The sequence below is a fragment of the Oncorhynchus keta genome, chromosome 3, assembly GCF_023373465.1.
Source record: "Oncorhynchus keta strain PuntledgeMale-10-30-2019 chromosome 3, Oket_V2, whole genome shotgun sequence".
Lineage (NCBI taxonomy): Eukaryota > Metazoa > Chordata > Actinopteri > Salmoniformes > Salmonidae > Oncorhynchus > Oncorhynchus keta.
This window is the reverse complement of record NC_068423.1, coordinates 13,390,100-13,414,935: the sequence shown is the minus strand read 5'-3', so window position 1 is coordinate 13,414,935 and position 24,836 is coordinate 13,390,100. Positions and strand designations below refer to the sequence as shown.

At 43.8% G+C, this 24,836-nt stretch overlaps 1 protein-coding gene across 1 annotated transcript in view; it reads left to right on the top strand.

Moving 5' to 3' along the window:
- Positions 1-2,896: 2,896 nt before the first annotated feature.
- Positions 2,897-24,836, top strand: part of tbkbp1 (TBK1 binding protein 1) — a 78,905-nt gene continuing 56,965 nt past the window's right edge. Inside the window, exon 1 of the mRNA XM_052490269.1 lies at positions 2,897-3,149. The gene's annotated coding sequence lies outside the window, so the exon portion shown is untranslated. The remainder of the gene's footprint in view (positions 3,150-24,836) is intronic.

Here is a 24,836-nt window from a genome sequence, read left to right as displayed (position 1 = left end):
TGCTCAGCCCTGGGGGTCAAATAACTTTACCAGTGGCTACTCTGGTAATTTTCCTCTCCCTTGCTAGTCCTAGGTGTAGTCCAGGCTGCAGTCCCTGATTGCCGGAGCATTCTGTCTGTGCCTTAGTGATTGCCAGATAGGAGTGTGGACAACAGCCCCAGTGGAATTTTCCTCTGCGGCAGGGCAGGGGGAGCTGATGGCCTACTTAGCACAACCAAACCAACCCTACTCCAAATGGACCAATGCACCGCTTTGCCACTTAATGAGATCAATCAGCTCCCATTGCATTGTGGATGGATGAGGCTGTTTGGAGAACCACTCCAACAGTCACCTTTAGAGGGCATTTAAATGTGAATGACTGAAATGCCAACATCATGTTGTGCTATGCCCTTAACAGAGTGCACAGTTGAAGTGCTACGTTTGAACAATTCAGAAGTGTAATTGGGGAGGTGAACAACAGTGCAGAATCTGCTGTCTGTCAGTGGTCATTGTCATCAGTCTTTTGCTTGTTGTGTTTTGGGGATGGGGATGCAAAGAAAGAGGGTGATTCCTTTGAAATACACGTTTTCTTGTAGGAGCATGGCCCACCGTTTGAACTACACAAAGAAAAGAAAAAGTACATGAGACAGACAGAAAGTGTATATGTGTGTGAGAGAGAGAGAGAGAGAGAGAGAGAGAGAGAGAGAGAGAGAGAGAGAGAGAGAGAGAGAGAGAGAGAGAGAGAGAGAGAGAGAGAGAAACTACTGATTCTGTAGTTACTTTGAGCACACCTGAGACCACAACCAAAACATCATAAATTTACAATAAGCCTGACTGGATAGTTTTCTATTGCCCAGACAGCACTGGTCTCTTGTGACTCAGATGACTAATGGCTGTTAGTTTTCATGATCAATTTATCCAAATAAACTTTTGCAGATGACAGCAGCAATGAGCTACCAGAGGAGAAATAAGATAATGGTCTTTTGAAATAAGTGAATTGCAAGCTATTGGGTTCTTGGAATAGACCAAGGTGGATAATACTGTACACAGCAAATTTGCAGGTGTTAAAATCTTGGTGTTCAGGTAAAAAGTGTTGTGAGTGTTGATTGTAGTGAGGTTAACACTAGCAGGATTGAAAATTACACCACATGGTGTTGTTACTCGACTGTGTTGAGTTAATTTCTGCTAACTTTCTGAGTGAAAAATATGTAGGAGGGGCCTCATTATCATACTTCCCAGCATGCTTTGTTGCATACATCTTTTTTTAAAATAGTTTGTTTTAATATCTATGTTTCTGCATGCACATTGATTGAATTGTTCTTGTACTCTACAAATAATAATAATACACTTTTTTTACCCCCTTTTCCTCCCCAATTTCATGGTATCCAATTGTTAGTAGTTACTCTCTGGTCTCATCGCTGCAACTCCCGTATGGACTCGGGAGAGGCGATGGTCCGAAACACATCCCAACCAAGATGCACTGCTTCTTAACATAGCACGCATCCAACCCGGAAGCCAGCCGCAATAATGTGTCGGAGGAAACACTGTACACCTAGCAACCTGGTCAGCATGCACTGCGCCCGGCCCGCCACAGGAGTCACTAGTGCACGATGAGACAAGGATATCCCTGCCAGCCAAACCCTCCTAACCCGGACAACGCTAGGCCAATTGTGCGCCGGCCCATGTGCCACCCAGTCGCGACAGAGCCTGGGCTCAAACCCAGAGTCTTTGGTGGCACAGTGCCTTAGACCACTGTGCCACCCGGGAGGTCATAATTTACATTTTTCGAAACTAATCCAATCTGTTGGATTTATTGCAGCTGTTACTGAGATGGTTGTTCCAATTTATATGGTTTAGGTAGTCTTTTACTAGCTAGTAGTTTTCTATAGCATTAATTCTGAATGCAGGTTACAGGTGTTAAAATGTTCCAACTGTTGAATTTTCTCCCTCTAGCTGGACTCCTATAGGAATTACAAATCCCTTCACAGGCCAGCATATTGTTTACCTGGCTACCCAAACTCTTAGCTCTGGGCAAATGCTATGTCATGCCCACGGATGTTAGTTTGTTCTCTGCAATGAGTCTGGATCTGAGTAACTCCCCAACGATTTCTAGAACGCAAAAACATTCTAATTCTTCTGATTGGTCCCACAACCCGATGTTTTGGGCCAGAGCCAGAACACAACTGGGTAAATCACCATTTGGAAAATGCATCATTGGCTTTGATGGTTAGAAATGAACCAATCGCTGATTACTTTGTTTTGTACAACACCCCTCATTTTGACATCATCACGAACGACTTCAACGATGGCAGTCTCAGACTGAACTATGTAGCGAACAAAGCGGAATAATTATTTTTGAGCCGTCAGGCAAGCATATTGTTACTTGCATATCTGATGTTGGCCATGAGACCACAATGTTGGGGGGAAACTAGGTCATAACTAAAGGCCTTATGACATGTATAAAACATGGTCATAAATGGTTTGCTTTTAATTCCAAAACATACACTTAGTGAATGAAGGTTGGTGAAGGTTTCAGGACTGGAAATTATTGGCTGCAAAAACCATGTCTCTGTCACTAACAAACACAGGGATACGTGGGTGTCACTAGCAGTCCTTTGCAAGGCATGGTGGGAAATACTCTTAGGGTGTAAATTTGTTAACACTTTGAAAAGTGTTCATTTAACACTATTTTGGTGGGTCACATATACACACCTAGAAACAGTTACATTTCTCACTGTGGGTATCACAATTATTATCTAAAATTTGCTATGTAGAATGATTGATGTTATAAGAGTAGCCTAAAGTTAAATTCATTTTTGCATAATCTGAAACCGTTTTTATTTTGACAGATTAAGATTGCCTTTTATAGTTCGTTTTCTTACAAACCGACAGAGGCAAACGACGTATTAAAACGTTGAGACAGTGTGATGTGCTGCTGCTGCGGTTTTGACCCGTATGACGTTCCTATTCCCGCGACAAGAATCCACATCAGTCGAGCACAGAAGTGTGTGATCTCCAGTCATATCAGCGGTTACTGTGGAACAAATGAGAGGTGGAGAACACTGGCCACTATCAACGGACATTGGGACTCGCCGTGAACAAGCGCTTTTTTTGGGGTGCACTGTAACCCTCTTGAGCAATGGCATCAATAGATCGATCAAAGGGAACGTGTGAGTATTGTCTCGCCTTTTTTTATTACGATTTATCATCCGTATATTATACATATCGTACGGTGATGGTGATTGTAGAGTTTCCAATAGAGACTCTTGATTGTTTGTGCAAGGAGACAGATGCAGACAAGGTTGAGAATGTAAAAGAAGCAACGCGCTCTGTGTATACAGCCATGTTGTACAGATTGCACAACAAATGACCACGGAAAAGAACGGCACAATAAGTATTGATTCATTATCAGCTGCAAGCGAACATACAATAAATTAGCAGTATCTTAAAGGAGACGCGCGCGTGTTTTGACAACATCAGCACCACCTCAAATGGATGGAGTTGTCATCTGATCTTGGCGACAGAAATCGCCCAACTTCAAGCGCCACGTAGGTGAGGGATGCATGCTCATACGATATTTTCAATAGACGATCAAACAATTTTCTCAAGGTAAATGTCGATTACATAAGCAAAATTGTATAGCTTGCAATTCAATTGTTAAAACTCTGCAGGTTTATTTAATTAGACCACTGATTTAGTAGCCTTGACCAATTACAATTCTATACCAATACATCAATTAAGATAGTGTTGTGTTATTATTGAAACGCAAGGAACATTTGCACTATGTGGGAAGGAGTTTAGGCATGGGGGCCTGCCTGCCTCTTCACTTTTGGTGTAGATCGACTTTTGCTCTCCAGTTATGTCAGAAATGTTTGGTTGGCTATAGGACAACCATAGCATGATGGCGTGCAACTAATAGACCGTGTGATCTTGGGATGGAATCAGTCTAATGGAAAACCACAGTAGCAACATCTGGACTGAAATCTAAAGGGGAATGTGACATGACACAAGGTTTCATTGGATAGGCAATGACGTTTATTCTGAGGTGAGTGAAAGGCAATGCATTTTTTATTTATCTTGGATAGGCCTAAACTCACAACTGTGCATGTAATACCGGCATATACTTTACCATTTACCTAAAGAGGAAATATAATTTGTCTACTTGTGGGATATTATGTTTGAGTCTTTCTGGTGTCGGGGGAAGCAGGTAGCGTTTCAGTTAAGAGTGTTGGGCCAGTAACTGAAAGGGCACTTGTTCGAATCCCTTAGCCGACTAGGTGGAAAAATCTGCCGATGTGCCCTTGAGCAATGCACTTAACCCTAATTGCTCATGTAAGTCGCTCTGGGTAAGAGTGTCTGCTAAATGACTGCAATGTAAATTTAGTCATTGAGGAAGCCTGTATAAAATGGCTAGCATGATGACAAATTAAATCACAGTACTGAGGCGCTTTAGGGGGATACGAGGTTGCCTTGAGAGGATAAATTATTATTGTCCAGTGGACTGGACTGGACAGTTGGCTGCAGTGGCTCTACTGTGGTAATGAAGAGTGAACAGCGCCATGGTGCTGAAATTCATCCGCATCGCTTTGCAGAAATGTAAGGGTTTAAATAGGACTTTTCAGAAGAGAGAGAAGGAGGGATTGTTGAGTTCATCTTGACTGTAGGTTGTGCTTATATTGGGGTTTGGGTTCTCTGACAACCCAGGTCCTTGTGTATTGGTCGTCATGTATACAACTACCACCACTCTAACCTGTTCCCCCTGCAGACCCTTGTGTTGTTGCTTAGGCCTAAGCCTGACTTGATTACTTCACTCTCCATTTGCAGTACTGCTGTACTGCTGGGCCCGCTGGGGCCTGTCCATCTGTGTGCAGTTGCTTATTTAAGGGACTGAATCACTTTGTGTATTAGCCTACCTGCTAATCGCCATCCACATAACTACTGTAGCCTCTAACGGGGCTGTTGATGTGTCTCTCAGTTAACCATGTTGTTTTTCTTTTCTCAACCCTAAATTGGATTGTGGGAGCATCTCAGCTTGTTTCTGACCTCTTATGTTAAGTGTTGTGTTTGCGCTGTAATTAGTGCAGAACTGTGGAGCTGAGGTACTTGTTAGTAGGTTGTTAGTATGTCCATTTTGAGGCTTTACTGCTTCCTTTAAGGAAAACAAAGCACAGACATGCTGCACAGCAGAAGACCAACCAGGAGTACATAGGGAACCATGGGGAGAAGGATGTACAGTATCTCCACACCACTGACAACCGTGGGGACACGTATTTACCAGTTACATCATCATGTGTGAAAGGGAAAAGGCCATTTGCTGGTCCAGACCAATTTTGCCCTATCCGAGGTCCCATAGGACACAAATCTCTCCAGTTGCTGTCTTGTCTGGCGTTTTACGGGTCACCCATAATCAGAGGCCCAACCTATCAAGCAGCCGATTTTGCTTCAGTCGATTAATTAAGACTGTTGGCGCTGCATTGTGCTGTCCGACCTTCACTAAGTGGGTTTAGCCTAGGGAGCTCACCATCTCCTTACTCTCTACTGGTGACGAATGGGGATTGAGCGGTTTGGCACCATACTGTTGGAATGCTGAATAGAAGAGTGTTTCTCTCTGAGAGGTAACCCGCCGAGGGAGAGTAATGCGTTGAATTAGCTGGTTTAACCAAGTGGAATCGAATTGGTCTGGAAATTGCAGTTTCTCTTCCCTATCATCGGAGTAAACTCTTTCCTTTAGAATTCAATCTTTTTGGGCAATCTGTGAGGGCTGGTGTGGTGCAGGTTTTTGTTCCAGTCAGGCAGCATCACACCTCATTCTACCAATCTAACAACTACTTTTCAATCAAGACTTCTTTAGAATTGGAACAGCCAGTACTAGGAGTGGGCAGTCTTACCCACATAGGCTTGATGTAGATGCAGGCTCTTTTGTTCCAGCTTTTCAATCCAAACTTTGATTAGTCGAATCAGAGGCGTTACCTCTTGCCCTTCTTGCCCCTCTCACCTACACCCCATACTGCAGCGAGATCTACCTCTGCAAAGCCAACCACCAGAGAGTATACCCGAGTGATGTGTCTTTAATACAGCCAGTACCTGCAAGACTGCCTAGCCTAGCACACTGGCATATAGAGGTCATCCATCTCCGTCCATGTTCTCAACACCTGAGACCTACATTCCTTCCACCTCTGGGCTCTCTGCTTAGCTATGCATATGTAGTAACTTCATAAGCATGACTGAAGTACCCCTCACTACCAACCAAGAAACAGCCCTAACGTGACTCACGGCATAGACTGCCCATGTATATAAAGCAAATTCCATGTCTCACCCAGTGTCTTTCCAACGATGTGTCACTCATTTCTGCCTAGCCCATTCGACACGGATGCTGCTGGACATTTATGTAAGCCACTCACACTCTGACACATTTAGCTGATGATGAGGGAGGAGAGAGAGCAGGAACCCTGCTACATAATGGAATATTCATGGCCTGCTTTTAAGGGTTGTGAGGGGTGATTGAAGGAGAGATGGAGAGAGACAGAGAGACGGAGAGAGGGAGAGAGACGGAGAGAGGGAGAGAGACGGAGAGAGGGAGAGAGATGGAGAGAGGGAGAGAGACGGAGAGAGGGAGAGAGATGGAGAGAGACGGAGAGACGGAGAGAGACGGAGAGAGGGAGAGAGACGGAGAGAGGGAGAGAGATGGAGAGAGACAGAGAGACGGAGGAGGGAGAGAGATGGAGAGAGGGAGAGAGATGGAGAGAGGGAGAGAGACAGAGAGAGGAGAGAGGGAGAGATGGAGAGAGACAGAGACGGAGAGAGGGAGAGACGGAGAGAGGGAGAGAGACAGAGAGAGGATGGAGAGAGACAGAGAGAGAGAGGAGAGAGACGGAGAGAGATGGAGAGAGACAGAGACGGAGAGAGACGGAGAGAGGGAGAGAGGGAGAGGACAGAGAGGGGAGAGAGATGGAGAGAGACAGAGAGACGGAGAGAGGGAGAGACGGAGAGAGGGAGAGAGACGGAGAGAGGGAGAGAGATGGAGAGAGACAGAGAGAGACAGAGAGAGGGAGAGAGACGGAGAGAGGGAGAGAGACGGAGAGAGGGAGAGAGATGGAGAGAGACAGAGAGAGACGGAGAGAGGGAGAGAGACGGAGAGAGGGAGAGAGATGGAGAGAGGGAGAGAGACGGAGAGAGGGAGAGAGACGGAGAGAGGGAGAGAGACGGAGAGAGGGAGAGAGACGGAGAGAGGGAGAGAGACGGAGAGAGGGAGAGAGATGGAGAGAGACAGAGAGAGAGAGAGAGAGAGAGATGGAGAGAGACAGAGAGAGAGAGACGGAGAGAGACAGAGAGAGAGAGAGAGAGACGGAGAGAGAGCGAGAGATGGAGAGAGACAGAGAGAGAGAGAGAGACGGAGAGAGAGAGAGAGAGATGGAGAGAGACGGAGAGACAGAGAGAGAGATGGAGAGAGAGAGAGAGAAAGAGATGGAGAGAGGGAGAGAGACGGAGAGACAGAGAGAGAGATGGAGAGAGACAGAGAGAGATGGAGAGAGACGGAGAGAGAGAGAGAGAGAGAGAGAGAGAGAGAGAGAGAGAGAGAGAGATGGAGAGAGGGAGAGAGACAGAGAGACAGAGAGAGAGATGGAGAGAGACAGAGAGAGAGAGAGAGATGGAGAGAGGGAGAGAGAGAGAGAGAGATGGAGAGAGGGAGAGAGACAGAGAGACAGAGAGAGAGCCTGAAGCTGTGCACTGATCTCTTCTCCTTCCTTCAAAAGTAGCCTACTGTATAACAACACACCTGGAAAATCTATTAAGTAGCTTGGATTCTTTCTATGGCCCATTTCTTCTCTCTCCCTTTGTGTTTCAGACTTGAACCCGAGGTGACCCAGCATAAATGTCTCTTCCGTTGATCTAGTCCAGGTCGGGGGAGTTTTCCGGCTATTGTCTAAGTCAGAAAAGTGCAGCGTTATTTTGTAGGTTGCGTTAATGTTCAAACAGGTTTTGACCATAAAATGGCACATCACTTTGGTTGAGTTGTGAGGGAAGGAGGGCCATTCTCTCTCAAGTTCAGTCTGATGAATATTGGGGATACAATCACCATGTTAGCCCAGGGTCATTGCTAGTGTCATTGCTAGCTCCTCCCCAGAGCTTTATCAACTACCAACTGCTTCTCTTACTGACTGTCAATCATTAATTCCAAACATCAAAATCATCCACTCAAACAGACAAGCACCAGAATCCAATGAACCATAATAGATGCTTAGGCGTGGCTACAGAGGGGAAATTGAAATGCATGGTTCTTTTTGAAGTATGACGGATACTACTGTTTGTTTGATGACTAGCCGACACAAGTGTTGCCGGGTGCTTGACTTAATATGAGCACAACAAATAGCAGCCACCTGTAGAGCCGACTGTTGTTTCCCAAAAGCACAATAATGTGCAACCAGCTAGCACATACAGTTTGCGCTACTGTGCTTTTCACTGCAACACATACACCGAGTGGAAAAAACATTAGGAACACCTGCTCTTTACATGACATGGACTGAGCAGGTGAATCCAGGTGAAAGCTATGATCCCTTATTGAGGTCACTTGTTAAATCCACATCAATCACTGTCGATGGAGGGGAGGAGACAGTTTAACGAAGGATTTTTAAGCCTTGAGACAATTGAGACGTGGATTGTGTATGTGTGCCATTCAGAGCGGCAGGGTAGCCTAGTGGTTAGAGTGTTGGACTAGTAACCGGAAGGTTGCAAGTTCAAACACCCGAGCTGACAAGGTACAAATCTGTCGTTCTGCCCCTGAACAGGCAGTTAACCCACTGTTCCCAGGCTGTCATTGAAAATAAGAATTTGTTCTTAACTGACTTGCCTAGTTAAATAAAGGTCAAATAAAAAAAGAGGGTGAATGGGCAAGACAAAACATGTAAGTACCTTTGAATGGGTTAAGGTAGTAGGTTCACCAGTTTGTGTCAAGAACTGCAGTGCCGCTGGGTTTTTCCATGCTCAACAGTTTTGTGTGTATCAATAATGGTCCACCACCCAAAGGACACCCAGCCAACTTAACACAACTGTTGGAAGCATTAGAGTCAACATGGGCCAGCATCCCTGTGGAACGCTTTCAACACCTTGTAGAGTCCATGCCCCGACAAATTGAGGTTGTTCTGAGGGCAAAATGGGACGGTTGCAACTCAATATTGGGAAGGTGTTCCTAATGTTTGGTATAGTCAGTGTAGACGTTAGCCAGAGAGCTCCCGTTTCTAATGCAAAGCTTTCCCAGTGCTTCGCTTGATATGAGCACAACAAATATCTGTCATGTCCAGCCAATTTGCTTCCCAAGAGCATTTTGCCCATTTAGGATCATCATCATTATCACCTTCTATGCCTCGAGACTTGGTGCTACAGTATTTCCAAATAATAGGTCAAATTTAAAGCAGTGACTACATTAAGGATGTTTGAGTACAGTTTTGTTCTCTGACCTCTGGCAGGTTACAAGAGCCGGAAACTGTATATTGCAACACATACCTGCCTCTCTAATGTTCCTCCATTCTCTTTCTTTCTTTCTTTCTCTCTCTCTCTCTCTCTCTCTCTCTCTCTCTCTCTCTCTCTCTCTCTCTCTCTCTCTCTCTCTCTCTCTCTCTCTCTCTCTCTCTCTCTCTCTCTTCTATGTCCATTCCCCTTCTCTCTTTCTTTCTCTCTCTCTGTCTCTCCCTCTTCTATGTCCATTCCCCTTCTCTCTTTCTTTTCTGTCTGTCCCTCTCTCCCTCTTCTATGTCCATTCCCCTTCTCTCTTTCTTTCTTTCTTTCTCTCTGTCTCTCCCTCTTCTATGTCCATTCCCCTTCTCTCTTTCTTTCTCTCTCTCTCTCTCTCTCTCCCTCTTCTATGTCCATTCCCCTTCTCTCTTTCTTTCTCTCTGTCGCTCCCTCTTCTATGTCCAATCCCCTTCTCTCTTTCTTTCTCTCTCTCTCTCTCTCTCTCCCTCTTCTATGTCCATTCCCCTTCTCTCTTTCTTTTCTGTCTGTCCCTCTCTCTCCCTCTTCTATGTCCATTCCCCTTCTCTCTTTCTTTTCTGTCTGTCCCTCTCTCTCTCTCTCTCTTCTCTCTCTCTCTCTCTCTCTCTCTCTCTCTCTCTCTCTCTCTCTCCCTCTTCTATGTCCATTCCCCTTCTCTCTTTCTTTTCTGTCTGTCCCTCTCTCCTTCTTCTATGTCCATTCCCCTTCTCTCTTTCTTTTCTGTCTGTCCCTCTCTCTCCCTCTTCTATGTCCATTCCCCTTCTCTCTTTCTTTTCTGTCTGTCCCTCTCTCTCTATACCCCCGTTCCTTCTCCCCCTGTTATTCCTTCCCTCTCTCTATATATCCCGGCTTCTGTTTTTCACCTCTCTTTTCTCTCTCTCCCTCCCTCCTTTCCTCTCTCTTTCGTCTTGTCTCTGTTACGTAACATATCGTAGTCTGTGTGGAGACAGAGGCGGTGACCCCCGCTTGACAATATTTTGACAGCCAGACAAAAGGTAGGGCTTGGCACTGGCATCTGCCCTGTGTCTGAGCTCCTCCATCAGAGCGCTTGCTTCAGATGAATCTCTGCTGTGACCTATTCATTCTGGAAGGAAGGGGCCTCACCTTTCCATCCCTATTTGTTTGCTCCTCTCAATAAGAAGCAACTCCACTGCTTGTCCAAGCTGTTTTGATAACTCTGCACACAGACTACTTCCCTATCGGCTCCACTCTATTTGGCGGTTGCTAGTTAGTCAGACAGTGTTAGTGTGGGTTTGTGTCAATGTGACATATCGTTGCCTTGATGTTGCTGAGGCGTTGTGTGAGCGTTGGGACGGGAAGGTACATGGTCTCTGTTCTGTTCCTTTAGTGTAGAGAACACCTGGTTCAATTGGTGACGGACTGGGAAAGAGTGATGCAACTGAATTGAAATGGGACCTCTCTCTGTCTCTGCCCACTCAAGGCACTAAGCCCGACCATGGAGGCGTAATATAATATGAGAGAGAGAGAGAGGGAGAGAATTTGATAGAGAGAAACTATGAGAGAGAGAGAGGATTTGATAGAGAGCAGGCTGTGTGTGTGTGTGCTGTAAGAGAGAGAAGGCAAGAGTGTGTGGGAGAGAAAAAGATAGTGAGAGAGAGAGTGTGTTGTGTGAGGGAGTTTGCTTTAGGCCCCTATTCACCCTGGGGATTTACAGGGTTCTTTTTGTGTCTCGAAAAACCAGGTTACCCACTTGCCTGTCACTTGGTGATGTGCTGGACTGCCTTAATTCCCCCAGGTGGCACTAAAAATAACCACTAATGCTATGAGAATGCCCCAGCTGCCTCGTTTGGCTGGAAAACCCTCTTTCCTTCTACTGACGTCTTCAACGTTAGCAGCGCCATGACAGCTATTGTTAACAGTCCTAATCCTGCTGCAACCAAAGCATCACAGCCCTGCATATGAAATAAACCACGAGGAAGTACAAACAAATAGATAGTTAGACAACACAGTGGCACGTTTCAATGAACAAGAAACTATCTCGCTCTTCAAATGAGGCTCTACTAATATACTGGCCGGTAAATTGACTCAGAGGCACCGAAAATCGAAAATCGTTTGTGGCTGTAACAGAGCTCACAAGGCCAATATATTTCCTATAAATATCTTCCAAAAAAGGCCAGCTGAGGAAACAGTGTTGTGCTAGCTGCTAAGATGCATTGTTGGTACCTGGAGAGAACAGAGATTGAGAGGAAGCTGAGACTTGTCTTTGAACTCCATTTGTTGCAGTCTTTTGTTCGAGCGGAGGGGAGTCTAAACTGGGCCTCTCTCTCTTTGTGCCTCCTAGCTGAGTCAGTCTTTGATGCTCCTAACAACTGACACGGGCAGTTTTGTTGTTTTGCTGACATTGGTTGAGGGTAAGTGGAAAAAAACAATATCTGGATCGGTTTGGAAGGGTCCTTTCCTGCAGTGCAGTATGGTCACTGCCCATGGTCTTGAATCTATGTGACTGTGTTCACAAACATTGGCAGTAGATTGTCCTTACTGGATACTGACCAAGACTCCCTGTGAGTTTTAGAATTTATTTGAAGATTATTCTATTGATTTTCAAATCAATCCACGATTATGCACCCCAACACATATCAGACATGCTTTTAAGTTATGTACCCAGTAGGTCCTCTGGAACGGGCCTTCTAACTATCCCAAAGCCTAGACTAAGTGGCATGGACAGGCTTTTCCTTAAGGTGCTTTTTACTTTGAAATATTATTTAAAACATTTTTATCCTCTTATGTTTGTTGTGTAGTAAATCTTTTAGTTATTTGACTTTGTTAGTTTTCTACTGTGAAGTGAACAAAAATATAAACGCAACATGTAAAGTGTTGGTCCCATGTTTCATGAGCTGAAATAAAAGATCCCAGAAATGTTCCATTTGCACAGAAAGCTTATTTTTATCAAGGCACAAGGCGAGACCCAGATGCAGACACAAGAGGCAGATGGTTGGAGTATTACAATGTTTATTAATCCAAAGGGGTAGGCAAGAGAATGGTCGTGGACAGGCAAAAAGGTCAAAACCAGATCAGAGTCCAATAGGTACCGAAGGGCAGGCAGATTCAAGGTCAGGGCAGACAGGATGATCAGGCAGGCAGGAAAGTATTCCAGAGTCAGGCAGGGGTTAGAACCAGGAGAACTAGCAAAAGAGAATAGAAAAGGAGTATGGGGAAAACAAATCAGGTTGACTTTACTAAACATACAAGACGAAGTGGCACAGAGAGACAGGAAACACAGGGATAAATACAGTGGGGAAAATAAGTGACACCTGGAGGGGGTGGAGACAATAACAGGAACAGGTGAAACAGATCAGGGCGTGACAATTTCTCTCAAATTTTGTGCACAAATTAGTTTACATCCTTGTTAGTGAGCATTTTAATCTTTGTCTAGATAATCCATCCTCCTGACAGGTGTGGCATATCAATAAGCTAATTTAACAGCATGATCATTACACAGGTGCACCTTGTGCTGGGGACAATTAAAGGCCACTCTAAAATGTGCAGTTTTGTCACACAACACAATGCCACAGATGTCTCAAGTTGAGGGACTATGCAATTGGCATGCTGACTGCAGGAATATCCACCAGAGCTGTTCCCAGAGAACTGAATGTGCATTTATCCACCATAAGCCGCCTCCAAGGTCGTTTTAGAGAATTTGGCAGTACGTCCAACCGACCTCACACCTGCAGGCCACATGTAACCACACCAGCCCAGGACCTCCACATCCGGCTTCTTCACCTGCAGGATTGTTGAGGAGTATTTCTGTCTGTAACAAAGCTCTTTTGTGGGGAAAAAACTCATTCTGATGGGTGGTGCCTGGCTCCCAAGTGGGAGGGCCTATGCCCTCCCAGGCCCAACCATGGCCGCGCCCCTGCCCAGTCATGTGAAATCCATAGATTAGGGCCTAATGAATTCATTTCAATTGACTGATTTCCTTATGTGAACTGTAACTCACAAAATCTTTGAAAAGTGTTGCATGTTGTTTTTAGTTCAGTATAAATAAAGCTTGATTTGATTTGGTGAGTAATGAACTTCAATTAACAACAAGTGTGTTATTTTGAGCGAGGGGTATGTAGGCCTGTACAAAATGTGTGGAGAGTTCTGAACTGGAACATGCGCAATCATTGCTCCTTAATGAGCCTGTGTTTAATAAGCCTGAGTCTGTGGGTAATAATTGGCTGTCATGCACAGCTCACCGTTCTGTCGCTCTAAATAGAAGGTGCCGCCTATTTGTTTAGCCTGCATCCCATTCATCTCCCCTGCTATCTATCTCTCGCTTTCCTTTCTCTATCACGTTTCATATTTCGCCCTCTCTCTCTCTCTTTCTCATTTTCTGTGTGTGTCTCTCTCTCTCTCTCTCTGCGTGTCTGTCCCTCTATCGTTCGATCTCTTTCTTACCTCTGACTTTCTCTGTTATGTGTTTTTCTGTCCCTCCAGTTTTTCAGTTTCTTTTCCCTCTCTTGAGTGTTGCTTGTTCTGTGCTCCCTTAGGTCCTTCCATCACAGTCTCTCTCTCTCAGGTGGCAGCTGTACATCTCTGTCGTTTGCAGAGGCAAGTGACGTCTGTTATTACGTGCCTTCCACTCATTGTCTGCTGAGGACTTCTGTGTGTGTGTGTGTGTGTGTGTGTGTGTGTGTGTGTGTGTGTGTGTGTGTGTGTGTGTGTGTGTGTGTGTGTGTGTGTGTGTGTGTGTGTGTGTGTGTGTGTGTGTGTGTGTGTGTGTGTGTGTGTGACTGTTTGTTAGTGATGCGCGGGTTGACTCATAGCCCGCAGTGTCCGCGGTTATATCCGTGGGGTGGGCGGGTTTAGGGTCATAAAATATGATATATTATTTGAAGGGCGGGTGGATGCGTGGCAGATTGAATAAAGAGAAAACGATGCATGTATACATCTTGTGTGTTAGATCTATAGGATACATTGAGGTTTTTCTTTCATAGGTTTTGCTCTGACGTTCGTGCGTAAGCCTAAACTTTAGGGCTTAACTGTACGCAGGCCAAATACACTCCAATTGCCGACTGCTTTTAGGAACTTGGGAAGAAAAAGTTCACGTTGATCCACTGAGGTTAATTCAGGAAGAGAAAAGCTGCAAAACAGAGAGTAGAAAATAAAAAGGAAGGGCTTCAGAACAGTAGCCTCGTGTTTGGAAATATGTTTTTGATGATTGTGAGGTACGATACAAATTCAACAAACTTAAAATATGGCAGGTAAAGGGAACTGTACTGGACAAATGGGTCAAATGGAAAAGTAACTGAAATCTGGACACTGACTGTTGGTCTAACCTTTCACATACCCTAATATAATATTAATTCATGCAGAATTAAGCAGTTTGTGAAGTAAAATGATACACCAAATGTACATTTTGACTCTAGAACAGGAGGGGAGATATATGATTTATTTATTTCAGCAACTTGAGAGAATGAATGCGTGGATAGGGACCATCTGCAAAGGTGCTATCCTTATCACCTCCATAAAAGCTCATAGTATTTCAACCACAAAAAAACATGATTCCAAGCCAAACTGAAATCTTATCTGAAACATATTGGGTCATTTTCATAGCTTTAAATTCCCTTAACTGGACAAATTGATGTAATTTGGAAATACTGAACATTTTGGAAAAACTGAAAATATTGAAAAAAAAATGAAAATATTTCCTGTTTTTTATTCATTATTGCATTTTCTCCCCGGTCCCTTGACGTCTTTCCCGTGGGAGAGAAGCAGAGATGAAAGCAAGAACTTTATCATTGTCAACTAGATTAAAGCATTCATAAAGATGAATGACATATTTTCTGCTAAGCAAGGGTTTATTTAGTATTCTAAGGCAACAAGTAATGACAGAAGGTAAGTTACATGTATCTAATTACAGGCAAGTTGACTAACAAATAGCCTACAGCACATTTGTGGGTTAGGGTCAATTGCAGGCCTCAGATTTTCACTTCATCACATATAGTCGGGCGGTTGCGGATGAACAAACAGCTGACCCGCGCATCACTACTGTGTGCGTCTCTGTGCTCGTGTGTGCACGTCTTCATAGTGTCAACAGTCCGCTGTGTACAAGTGACATTCAGCTTAACTTTCTCCCTGAGCTCCATTCTTTTAACTCCAACTAGAATGGAGAGACAGTCCTCCTCTTTTCCCAGTCACCTTCTTACAGCCCTTCCTCTGGCTGTGTTTCAATCATCTCTTCACCCACTCTCCTCCCCCTTCCTCCAGTCTGTGAGGAGATGAGCAGAGTGTCACAGGGATGGTGGTGGGGTGAGAAGAGGGGGGGCCTCTGTCCTCTGCCAAGGACACCCCATGCTTTTCATTAGAGTAATGGACTAATGCCTTGAGAGAGAGGAACATGTGTGCACACACTGAGACACACACAACTTGGCTGTGTTTACACAGGCAGCCCAATTCTGATCTTTTGCCCAATTTATTGGCAAAAGATCAGACCTAATTGGGCAAAAGATCAATAAAAGGGCAAAAAAATCTGAATCGGGCTGCCTGTGTAAACGCAGCTGTGTTTCTCTATCAAACCTACACAGACGCTGACATAGACACACACACACAGAGAGTGAGAGAGAGCAATATTGCTTACGTTCATCAAATATTCCTCCTGATCCAACCCACTGATTTCACACTCATCTTTTTCTCAGCTGCTGGTCCAGGCTGAGAGGAGAGTAACATGTGCTGTATTCATTAATCTGAATGTCATAGCAGTGAATGCCATAGCACTGAAAGTCAGTTCAATCACACATATCGTTATTGATTGACGAATCAACACTGTCTCATTTTTCATCGCTCTGCAACAATATCCCTCGGAGTTTGCAATGGATTTCACATGCCTGGGCAGGGGCGCAGCCATCAGTGGGACTGGGAGGGCTTAGGCCCACCAACTTGCGAGACTGGCCCACCCACTGGGAAGCAAGGCCCAGCCAATCAGAATGAGTTTTTCCCCACATAAGGGCTTTATTACAGACAATCCTGTAAGTGAAGAAGCCGGATGTGGAGGTACTGGGCTGGCATGGTGACATGTGGTCTGCGGTTGTGAGACCGGTTGGACTTGCTGCCAAATTCTCTAAAACGTTGGAGGCGGCTTATGGTAGAGAAATGAACATTAAATTCTCTGGCAACAGCTCTGGTGGACATTCCTGCAATCAGCATGGCAATTGTACGCTCCCTCAAAACTTGGGACATCTGTGGCATTGTGTTGTGTGACAAACTGCACATTTTATAGTATTTTTATTGGCCCCAGCACAAGGTGCATCTGTGTAATGATCATGCTATTTAATCAGCTTCTTGACATGCCACACCTGTCAGGTGGATGGATTATCTTGGAAAAGGAGAAATGCTCATTAACAGGGATTTGAGAGAAATAAGCTTTTGTGTGTTTGGAACATTTCTGGGATATTTTATTTCAGCTCATAAAACATGGGATTAACACTTTACATGTTGCGTTTATATTTTTGTTCAGTATAGTTGACCTGGTTAACATTGTACTACAGATGTAGGATCTTAATTTGAGCCACTTTGCTACAGCAGTAATATAATTCATTATTTTGTGGATTATAATTAATGGACCTTTTTGTAGGGGTTGATACATTTTTCATTAGGGCAAATCAAGGTCTGAAATGTCAAAGTTGAAATTCTAAACTTTAGAAGCCTTTTTAAAACTAAAATACACTACATGTTTGCATTTCTCAGCAACAAAAGGGTGATCAAATTAAGATCCTACATATGTAGTTGATCTGGGTTGAATACAACATGGGCATGTAGAAAAGGCTTTTAGTGGTGTATGTGTGTCTATGTAGCGACCCTGAAGACTGCACAGCTCTACTTCACTTCTACATCACACACTCTTCTTCTCTGCGTGATTCTGGTCCTCTCTATCTCATCCTTCCGTCTTATCTCTTCTTTCAGTGACGTGTGGTGAGGTCAGCGGCAGGGTAAGCACGGGCTATTATCAAAGACAAATTTACTCAAAAATAAATCTTGATGAATCCCAAGTTCACCATATAACAGATAGCTCCAACAACCAGAGTGACATAGGCTATTAACAAAAATGTACGAACAATTTTAACCAAATGTGAATACCAAGATACACAAGCGGTCGCCTACATCATATTTCAATTTCATCCAACCAAAATGTCACACTGATCAACTCAGGTCACCCATAGTCTGATGTAGCATCCAGCGTTACAACTGAAAAGCACTAAAATACCAATATATGGACACATTTAATTGGGAAAATTTGCAACACAAACTTCATAGCCTTTCACAATGGATTTACATTTCTTCCAATGATCATGGCTATTCTGTGCCACTAGTGTAAAGTGAAGTAGCTAGTTACCTAGCTGTATAGCTAATCAGATGTGTGGCTTTCAGATCACAGACATCAGAAATGTAACACAACTTCAAGGATACATATAGCTCGTTACAACTAAATAGCTAGGCGACAAACCAATGAATGGCTCAGTCAGCTAGCTAACAAGCTAGCTACACTAGCTAGCTAGTAGCTGCTCTTTGCAACGCGGGTATATTTACAGCTTTTTTTATTAGATTATCACTAGGTAACCACTGCCTTCCCTGCCTACCCTGACTGCACGTCACTGATCTTTTCCAAGTAGAAATCGTTCACTCCAGTATTTATGCCTTCTGTGCATGTGGGCTATGCTCGGTGGCCTTGATGTTGCTCCGTAACGACTGAGCAGCGGAAATCGTGGGAAGGGCGTGTTTCACTGTGATCCTTCCTGGGTAAAGCCTCTGACTCACTACTGTGTGTGCGGGGGAGTGGGGGTGCACTCATATGTGCGTGTGTGTGTGTGCGCGTGTGTGTGTGTGTTTGCCCAAGTTTGATGGACAGCTAAAGGTGGCAGGCGTAGGAAGGAGTGGTGCGGGTGGTGATTGGATGAAGAAAGACATTAAAAAAACAGACCAAAATCTCATTGTTTTCTCTGTGCTCTTGGAGACTGCTGCAGATTTTGAGCTAGTCTTGAGAAGGAGGGACTGCAGTGCTAATAATGAGGAGATGAATGTACTTTGTGGGAAAGTTGTCATTGAAACTTGGTGCTGAGAGTAATTCCCCCTCCTTGGGGGGGTATGATGAACTTTCCGCTGGAGCTGCGGGTCCCCGCTCAGTACGACAGGGGGGATGACTGAGATGGAGGGAGGAAGGGAGGGAAGGCAATGCAGAGCCAGGCTCCCACAGGTTGGGGAGAAAGAGAAGGAGAGAGGAGAGGGAGAGAAAGATAATTAGAGAGAGAGGGGGAAGAAGAGAGAGGAAAGAGAGACCGAAAGAGAAGAGGTGAGAGAAAGAGAGAGAGAGCTCATTGTCCACCCCCTGCTCCCTCTATCAATCTAATGGGTGACAACCGCCTCTACATCCTCACACAAACCCCCTACACACACACAGCTCGAGGCTGCATTTTGCCAGGCTGCCTACGCTGATGCGGAGGGATGAATCATGGCATGGAATGGAATGGCACAGCATGACGTGATGGCTGTGCATTGTTAACACAGTACAGTTTGGTACAGTTAGAGTACTGACATCCTGTATGGGACAACATAGCTGATGTCAGACTGTAGATACATGGGGACATGGTGTAGGTCAAGTAGCTATACACCTGAATTCCAATCGGACAAAACAGTACAGAGAAAGAAACCTGGTAAAAACGGTGTGCAGGTGAGGTTGGTGGAGCGCTGCAGATGGAGTGTAAACAAAACCAAAACAGGTTTTTAGAAATGTTTGCAAATGTATTAAAAACAAAAAACAGAAGTACCTTATTTACATACTGCAAGTATTCAGATCCTTTGCGATGAGACTCGAAATTGAGCTCAGATGCATCCTGTTTCCATTGAACATCCTTGAGATGTTTCTACAACTTGATTTTAGTCCACCTGTGGTAAATTCAATTGATTGGACATGATTTGGAAAGGCACAAACCTGTCTATATAAATGTCCCACAGTTGACAGTGCATGTGAGCAAAAACCAAGCCACGAGGTCGAAGGAATTGTCTGTAGAGCTCCGAGACAGGATTGTGTTGAGGCACAGATCTGAGGAAGGGTACCTCATTCTTAAATGGAAGAAATTTGCAACCACCAAGATTCTTCCCAGAGTTGGCCACCCGGCCAAACTGAGCAATCGGGGGAGAAGGGCCTTGGTCAAGGAGGTGACTGAGAACCCGATGGCCACTCTGACAGAGCTCCAGAGTTCCTCTGTGGAGATGGGAGAACCTTCCAGATGGACAACAATCTCTGCAGCACTCCACCAATCAGGTCTTTATGGTAGAGTGGCCAGACAGAAGCCACTCCTCAGTAAAATGCACACGACAGCCCGCTTGGAGTTTGCCAAAGGCACCTAAAGGACTCTCGGACCATGAGAGACAAGATTCGCTGGTCTGATGAAACCAAGATTGAACTCTTTAGCCTAAATGCCAAGAATCACGACTGGAGAAACCGGGCACCATCCCTACGGTGAAGCATTGTGTGCATATGTTTCATTGCAGGGACTGGGAGACTAGTCAGGATCGAGAGAAAGGTGAACTTAGCAAAGTACAGAGAGATCCTTGATGAAAACCTGCTCCAGGGCGGACTGAACCTCAGACTGGGGTGAATACAGGTGTGCTAAATACAGGTGTAGCATCATACCCAAGAAACCTGTAATTGCTGCCAACGGTGCTTCAAAACAGTATGGAGTAAAGGGTCTGAATACTTATGTAAATGTAATATTTCCGTTTTTTATTTTTCATTAATTTGCCAACATTTCTAAAAAACAGTATTTGCTTTGTCGTTATGGGGTTTTCTGTGTAGATTGATGAGGGGGAAAAAAATTAGAATACATTTTAGAATAAGGCTGTAGTGTAACAAAATGTGGCAAGAGTCAAGGGATCTGGATACTTTCCGAATACACTGTATATGAAAACCACAAAACAAACATAAGTACACAAAAAAAGTTTGTTCAATCAGTTAAACAAAGCATATTAATTATAATTGTACATGATATACTCAAAAGCGAGAAACTACGTTTGATTATGTGTGTATGTGTGAGAGTTGGACTACATGGAGGGGATTATTGGAGAGTTTGGTCCATCAGGCTGACAATGTGAAGATAAGAATTCCATAGTATACAACCTCTGTATCTGATAGAGAATTGACTGCGAGGCGTGGCAGTGGGGAGGGTGAAGGTTATCGAAACGTCTTGTGTTATATAGATGGATTTCAGAATTAACCTGGGAAAATCCATTTGAAGGGTTTAGCGTGACCTCAACAGCAGATATAGTGGCACGTGACCACTTTTTGAGGTCTGAAAATGTCAAACATGACACCAGCTAACCCAGAACGTAAAGATGTGTAAACATGCATGTCTGTCAGGACATATGGGCGCTGTTCTATGCCTGCTTTTTTCCATCTCTGCCTGGCATACACACAGTCACACACTCACACATGCGAGCAAACATATGCATGCACATACACGTGTGTATACGTGCACATGTACACACACACTCCTCACTGGGATGTAAATAGGTTCTCAGTGTGTGTGCTAGTACAGAGCTGGCCATGTCTCTCTAAAAGGAGACTCCTGCCAGGGGAACAGGTGCAGCTGAGGGAGACTGGGTATTACGTGGGCATTAGGCGGGCACATGGTGGCAGGCAGAGTGGCACCCCCCTCTGAGCCCTGGACTGGCCCACTCAGGGTTGTGATGTCTGAATTAGATGTGCCAAGCTTCTGCTGGGTTTCCCCTCTTTGTGCCACTGTTTCACACTAGAGATTCGGAAAAGCGAAGATGTATCTACCTTCTCCAACTACAAACTCTCCCAGTAATTCACACTCACAGTGACTCACTTCCCGAGTTCTTTGATTCTGAATCTATTGCCATTGGAATACATTCAGCTTGACCCATTTGGCTAAGGTTTATCGCTTCTTTCACAAACGATCCATGCCCGGAGACAACACATTACACAGCTTGCATCTTTGTGGAAAAATTACTTTGGAAAGTATGCAAAACCACTGGAGAATGGAGATGCCTTTGTGACCTTTGTGAGATGTCTGAGCTTTTAATAGACAACTTTTAGTTAGTGAAAGAGAAAAAACTAACACTAACTTTTTTTGTAACTTTCAATGTGACTGTTACAATGGCCAAGGAAAAAGGGAAAAGTACACACGTCCTACTGGTTCAGGTGCTGGACAGAAAAACAAATGTGAGGAAATGAAGGATGTTTACAACTCTGATATATACCTAAATACATTCCAGTGGGAATGTGAACAGAGCTTTGCTCACATCCTTCATGTCTTTCCTCAAAATGACTGTCCATGATAAATATAGATCCTCATGTTATGTGATACATATGTTACAGTACGGGAGATTGGGGTAAGTTGAGCCACCCTTGTTTCTAGGAAACCATACACAAAATGTATAATTTGACCAAATATTTAGGAACATGTAATTTTATTGAGTCTGTGAAGAAGCAAGTTAGGTCTAAAAAACTGTTTTTTCACCAAGTCAAATTCATTCATTGTGTTAGTTTCATGATGCATTGGCACAACGGTTGAACAAATGCATGTTTTCTTCTCAGGCCTAAGCTGGGATATGAGGTAACAACGGGGCCTAATGTTAAAAGTGTTTTTTTTTTTAAGTACAAATCAAATCAAACTTTGTCACATGCGCCGAAGTGTAGACCTTACCGTGGAATGCTTACTTACAAGCCCTTAACCAACAGTGCAGTTCAAGAAGAGTTAAGAAAATATTTATCAAATAAACAAAGGTAAAACTTTTGTAACACAATAGCATAACAATAACGAGGCTATACAGGGGATACCGGTACAGAGTCAGTGTGCGGGGGTACAGGTTAGTTGAGATAATTTGTACATGTAGGTAAGGGTGAAGTGACTAAAGTGACGATGCAGTCCGGTGGCCATATGATTCATTGTTCAGCAGTCTAATGGCTTGGGGGTAGAAACTGTTAAGGAGCCTTTTGGTCCATGACTTGGTGCTCCGGTAGCAGAGAAAACAGTCTATGACTTGGGTGACTGGAGTCTCTGACAATTTTATGGGCTTTCCTCTGACAACGCCTATTACAGTATATAGGTCCTGGATGGCAGGAAGCTCGGCCCCAGTGATGTACTGGGCCGTACGCACTACCCTCTGTAGCGCCTTACGGTCAGATGCCGAGCAGTTGCCATACCAGATGGGGATGCAACCGGTCAGGATGCTCTCGATGGTGCAGCTGTAAAACTTTTTGAGGATCTGGGGACCCATGCCAAATCTTGTCAGCACAATGTTTTTGTTAGGTGTTAAATTTCTGTTAAAATATGCTCTAAAGTATTAAATGACAAAAAAGTTATTGTGATTGTGTTGAATTGTGTTTGGAAAATAAAGATAAACATGGTTTTAAAAAGGTAGTGGTCATATTTCATTCAGTATAGACATTTGTAGGTGGCTTACCCCATACCCAGGGACAGTTGTGCCGAGAGACCACTTTTTTTGCGACAAGCTATGTTTCAAAACTGTAATGTTTACATGAACTTTGACTATTTCAAGTGTCATGACGTTGCCCTCTTTGAGTACAGCGAGCACCATCCCCCGCTCTCTGCTTGTACAACCAGACTGCAGTGGTCAGAGGTCGTAAATTCCTGAGAAGACCTCATGGACACACAGTTATAGAGAGTAGTTTTTCATGGAGACAAAGGAAATCCTTCCACCTCACAAATTTCATGTTCCAGAGAAAGTGTAAAAGATCGGTGAAGAGTCCAGCTACGAACTGGTCCATTTGGCACAACTTGGGAAGCTCAAGAGAGACGGTGTGGCCACATTACCATAACACTGTTTATATAATGGCCTCAGATAGGAGGTTTACATCTAATTGTTGTATAAGATGAATGAGTGAGTATGATACTGTTTGTATAATTGTGTAATATGATTGTGGACTGTTTATTAATGAAGAAAAATACAATTCCCTTTTGATTTGAACTAAATCAGAGGACCGCCCCAGAGCCCAGTTAGGGTCAGACATCCTGGGACAGCCCTCTTCTGCCATTCCGAATAAAACCCAACTTTGAGAAATTATCGTCAGACCAAGCTTACCTCAATTACGAGATGGCTAAAGGTTGTAGAATCTTTTAACCATACCACGTGGTTAAACTCTTAGACTATCGATACCGACAGAATAAGAACAAGTCTTTGTTACTAATTACTAGTCTGCAGCTAGGAATTCAGTATCATTGAACGCGAAGAACGACAACCGCCGAAACATCCATTCTATAACGAATGTCATTTTGAACTATCCCCTCTACCCAAGACAGAGAGCGGGAGAGAGACGGACAATTCTACAAAAGACTTTTCACCAGCGATCAAGACGACACACTGAGCGTAAATATATATATTGATTGCAATTGTTCCCGAATGAGCGTTCATGTGTAAAGGATTAGCATTTTAATTGTTATAATTAACTCTGTAGTGACTTCTTGGTAAAACCCCCACTCCCCTTTTGTCAAACAAGCCGCCATGCCAGGTCAGCCCACTAGGGCACATTCTATCATTTCATGTAACCATATCTACTCTTTGTTTATGCATTTCTGTGAATTACTTAGTTAGTAATAAATAAATGATTTAAGACAATTGATGTATGGATGAGTCATAGTGAAGACTGGGTTCGTGCAAATAACCAACAATTTACGACGTTTGGAATGAGACTAACGTGAGGTAAAATAAATAAATCATTAATCAGAAGACTATTGATCAGATATGAAAATATCTGGGAAATATTGGGAAATTATAACTTTGTAATCTGAATACTTTCCTTGGTGCCCCAACTTCCTAGTTAATTACAGTTACATGATTATTCAGTTTAATCGAATAACTGATTACAGAGAATCTTTGATAAAAACAAAGTCTTCAGTTTAATGATAGTAAAGACATGACACAAGGGATACACAACATCCTGAAATATATGTAGACATCTTTGTTAGAAAGAATATTATATTTCCCTTGACGGAGTGACGCTGAATGTAAAAGAAATGGCTCAACTTACTCCACTCTCCCCTATGCGGGATTTACTGAATACCTTACTATTTTACATACACAAATCAGATCTGATCTCAAGAAGAATCGATATCTAACCCCACATAGCAGGCACACCACACAAGACAAAAGGCTGGTGGCAACAACAGGCACTGATTATGCAATATTATGCATGCTGATATGATCATTTTTCAGTAACTATCAATAAAGCATTCATTTCTTCCCTAATGAGGTCCTTTGATGAATCTGAACCACAACGCTGAATCTCTGTTACTGTAGCGACCTCACCAGTATGCACAGTATCCGGTGCTCTATGTGGCGGTAGTACAGCCATAAAAGGTGGTAGAAGGTGCCCATTTGCTCTC